The following is a 5,000-nucleotide window of genomic DNA, read 5'->3' as shown; positions in this document are numbered from 1 at the left end:
TGTATTAATCGTTTATTTCACGATCTGGTCTTTTGGCTGGATCGTGAAAACGCTAAGTCCCAAATCCTGAACTCGAGAAGAAAGCGCCAATGACAACGTTTTTGACTGGAGCCCTAGCATTCGGCTTTTTCTACTTTGAAGGGATGCACTGTTGTATGAATTGTTTATTCACGAACTGGTCGTTTGATTGATCGTGAAAAAAACGCTCAGTCCCAAATCCTGAACTCGACAGGAAAGCGCTGATTGCAAACATTTTGACTGGAAGTCCCTTGAAAATGGCGTTTTCGTTATTGGCATTATGTTGCACGTTTATTGTGGCTAGAACATTAATTATTCACAAAATGGCACCAAAGCTTGGCAAAAGTCGCGAAACACTCCTATCTCGACGCACCAGCAATCGCAACTTGATGCAAAATAAATTGCACGAGCTAATGATACTTGTACCATGCACAGTACACCGTACCAAAATATACCCCTGAAAGTGTGCAATTTGGTGCTACCCTAGGGAATATGTATGGAGAAGCCTAGCTACGTGTGTCGCACGTTCCAAGTTGCATGGACGTCGAACAGAGGCATGCAAAAGCACCTATCTAGGGAATTACTCTACGTTCTAGTAGCAAGTGCGATTTTCCGGTCCAGCACGGCAGTACGCCTGCACGCATACACTCCATGTACCAAAATGTACCAACCTAGGCGTTGCTCAGTAGCTTTTGGCGGCACATAGAAAAAGTATTCGAGTTCAGATTTTTGGGACTTAGCGTATTTTTAAAACTAATAACGAAAATTAAATTTTAAATCGGTAAACGGCTAGGAGTTGCTCAGTAGCTTTTTGCGCAACGTGGCAAAAGTATTCGAGTTCAGATTTCTAGGACGTAGCGTATTTTTCAATCATAATAAACCGAATCAAACATAACAATGATGAAACTTACACCATGTCCCAAGGTTGTGCACAAAACGTAACGATAAAGTGCTGGCGAAGTTAGAGGTGCACCAAAATTGTGTACCGATCAGGGAAAGTACTCTACGTTCCTATGATTTGGGTGAAAAGTGTTATTTAACTGCTGGTTAGAATAGACAGTTGCTTATCATACACATCGCAAACGAACACCCCTTAGTGAGCATTAGCAAAAGTCAATTGCACAAAGCAAATGCAATACAAACTGATCAAGTACATTAAAGAACGCTACGTAGCAGGACTTCTTTCCAAGAATGGTGTCCGCAACGGGAGGGCAAGCGTCCTTCCCAGGTTTTCCTAGTAAACCTTGTATGGTAAACATACCCAAGCGTGTCTGTAAGCACGCAACGAAAGTCACGAACGGGCACATACCTAGGGAATGTACTCTACGTACTTGGACTTTTGTCCAAGAATGGTGTCCGCGACGGTCGGGCACTGCGACGCAATAACCAAATCCTAGGATTGTAACTTTAGTGTGCACAAACATAAACATTAACGCGTTCGCTCGGGCTGCGCCGTCCGTGTTGAACACAAATGTGGGTGATTATATGCGTGGAGGGACAAAAACATACGAGGAGGAGACAGTTTTCTGCACGATGTGCACAGAGCTCATTTCCGTCGTCCCGGGCGAATGGAAAACACAAACATCGCGAGTATCGTTCTAGGTTTCTGTCTATAAAGGGCAGGCCAAAAGGTGACCGGTTGAGATAAGCATTTTAAGCATACAAACACTTTATTGGAACTTTTGATACAAAAACAAGGTACGTACATGTAGGTTGTACCAACATGGACATCTATGAACGCGTACGCTCGGGCTGCGCCCTCCGTCTTGTACTTTCCTGATCGGTACACAGTTTTGGTGCACTGCTATTCCGACCGGCAACTTGTACCAACATATACATCCATGAACGCGTACGTAGTGTACTTTCCCTGATCGGTACACACTGTTGGTGCACGGCATAAGAAAAGAGCTAAAATGGTCAAACTCAATCCATTTCAACAATAGATAGTCGATAGTAGCTGTGCCGATGAAGTAGGGCACGATGCAAGTTAATGTTGTTTAATGAATAACATGTCCGCCATACATTTCAGTACAAAATTGCTCGGTCAGACCTACAAAGTGCTATATCTCGAATACGAGGCGTCGGACTGGGGGTTGTAGAACAATTTTAAGTTCGTCTAATGATTCTACATCCGATTCTGGATAGCGGTTTTTGACCACTTTTCAATATTTTGTGACACCCCGAACCTAGGGGCAGCTCCTAGCTTTTTTCAAAAATGTGCACCGATCGGGCCGGAGAGCTCGTGTGGTTTCAAAACATGCTTTTTCGCCAAAACACCCTCAAAACGTGTCGAGAACGCACCCTAGCTCTTGTTTTTCAAAAGTTATGGCCATTTAAAGTGAGGTGGTTTTGCTTCAAAATAGCTATTTTACCCGTCCCTATGGCCATGCTTTAAATTTTCACGAAAATGCCAGGTCAGACCTAGGGCGGGCCATATCTTGAATACTAAACGTCGCAGACATTGGTCGTAGAACAATTTTAAGTTCGTCTAATGATTCTACATCCGATTCTGGATAGCGGTTTTTTGACCACTTTTCAATATTTTGTGACACCCCGAACCTAGGGGCAGCTCCTAGCTTTTTCAAAAATGTGCACCGAACGGGCCGGAGAGCTCGTGTGGCTCAAAACATGTTTTTCGCTAAAACACCTCAAAACGTGTCGAGAACGCACCCTAGCTCTTGTTTTTCAAAAGTTATGGCCATTTAAAGTGAGGTGGTTTTTGCTTCAAAATAGCTATTTTACCCGTCCCTATGGCCATGCTTTAAATTTTCACGAAAATGCCAGGTCAGACCTAGGGCGGGCCATATCTTGAATACTAAACGTCGCAGACATTGGTCGTAGAACAATTTTAAGTTCGTCTAATGATTCTACATCCGATTCTGGATAGCGGTTTTTGACCACTTTTCAATATTTTGTGACACCCCGAACCTAGGGGCAGCTCCTAGCTTTTTTCAAAAATGTGCACCGAGCGGGCCGGAGAGCTCGTGTGGCTCAAAACATGTTTTTCGCTAAAACCCCTCAAAACGTGTAAGGAACGCACCCTAGATGATAAAAGTGCAATCAGAATGTCAATCGACAACTTTGTTGGGGGTACCATTTTTACTCTACGGGCCAGTAGCTTAGGCGCGCCAACAGCGCTTTCCTTTCGGGTTCCCATTTTTGCCCTCCTGGGATTATGATCATTTGCTCATTGCCTACTATAGGGAGGGTACCTTGCTACGAGGTCAAACATGAAGATTGCACCAAATCGTAGTTTTACCTCTATTTAGTCGTAGGAGCATGGTTTGCAGTGGCAGTGGGTCATTAAGCCCCCGTTTGGGTCATACGTCCCTCCGCGATAAAAATCGTCGTATGCCTATAGTCCGAACTAATGAAGCAAAAGTGGTGTCTGGTGGGCTCTGCCGATGATTTTAACCTATGATTTTGAGCTTCCACCCTATAAAAACGTTCCCTGGAGCAGTACATCACGGGTCTACGGACCCAAAGACTTCGTCGTGATGGTTTCTAGTAAAAAAGTTGTAACAGCTAAGGGTTTTGAATACGCGTATATTAACCATTGCTTGAAACTAAGCTTCGTTGTCTTTAAACTCTGCAAGACCAATCGAACTTCTTAGGGAAACCCGAAGGATTCACGCTAAGCTCGATGAGCTATTATGGGTAGTGGTGCATGATCTGGTGTTCCTTGGATCTAATCCAATGAATAAATTTATGAGGGTATATATGGTGCAGGGCACAAAGCGTGATGAAACCGGGTCTCCCTACCAAATGTGGCATATTTTTTCCCTGAGAGCGAAGCTCAGACCCACGTAGGGGAGAGCGAAGTGGAACTTAAATGTTCTATGCAGCAAATGTTCGCCATGCGGATAAACAAGTTGGAATAGTTCAATGTAGTGTAATGCAAACACGAATCGCAAATAACGATACGGGACCCAGAAGCAATTCTGCGGATCCCTCGGGGAGTGGTGAGTTGATATAAATTAGAGGTGAAAGTCCAAGTTGTTCAAGCTCCGGCTCGGCAGCCGATACGAGGTTCCTGTTGGGCTTTGTACATCGCGCAGAGGCGCCGTTCGGTTCTAGCAATGATTCCCGCCACCATGTTCCATGCGTGCAGAGATCCGTTAGAGCTCGTTCAATGTGTCCCGCCGTGATTACGAAAAAGTCCAACAGTTGACCAAGTTGGGGTGCGTCAAGTAAACGCGCAGAGATGCCGTTCGGTTTAGAGCAATGTCTCCCGTATCACGTTGGAGTTCTTCCACTAGTGCAGAGATCGCTGAACCGTTCAATGTGTCCCGTCGTGGTGTGCTTGTACCGAACACTTAGGATACACCATGCTTTGTTGGTTTGGGATAGGAGTGGTCGCGCAACTGCCTCCACGCCGCAAAGTGCCAGTTCGGATTGAAGGTCAACTTTAGCCGTTCAATGCATCAGTCGGTGGGTGTTCAGATGGCATCACAACTTCCCCTAGGTGCTTAAGTTGGTTGGGTTGTAAAACATGTGCACATGCGCAGAGTATCGTGCGTACTAGCAAAGTCTCCCGTCACGGTGGTTATGAATGAGTTCCATTCAGTGCAGAGAGATCGTTAGTGCGTGCAATGTGTACCAGTCGATGTGTCGTACCGGAATACAACCCCGCTTAGAGGCCCGTCGCTCGAAGAGGACAAGCAAGAGTGCGCAGAGTGCCGTACTGGCCTAGCAATGTCTCCAGACAGACGTAGGAACACCCGACGCAGTGCAGAGAGTAGATCCGCTAGCCATGTGCAATGCATCCGACGTTGTCTGCTTGTGCAGTCTATCGAGTGGCGCCAACGACGCTCCGGCGTCACAGAACAAATCTCGGTGGTCACGGGGACTTGCGCCTCGCGTGATCAAGAGTGTAGTTCGTGTTCAAGCAATTGACTCGAATTCTGGTTGATCCTACCAGTGATATACGCTCGTCTCAAAGGTTAAGCCATGCATGTCTAAGTACAAGCTTCCTAGAAAGT

Source organism: Anopheles arabiensis (assembly GCF_016920715.1).
Source record: "Anopheles arabiensis isolate DONGOLA chromosome X unlocalized genomic scaffold, AaraD3 X_pericentromeric_contig0008, whole genome shotgun sequence".
NCBI lineage: Eukaryota > Metazoa > Arthropoda > Insecta > Diptera > Culicidae > Anopheles > Anopheles arabiensis.
This window is presented reverse-complemented; position numbering follows the sequence as displayed.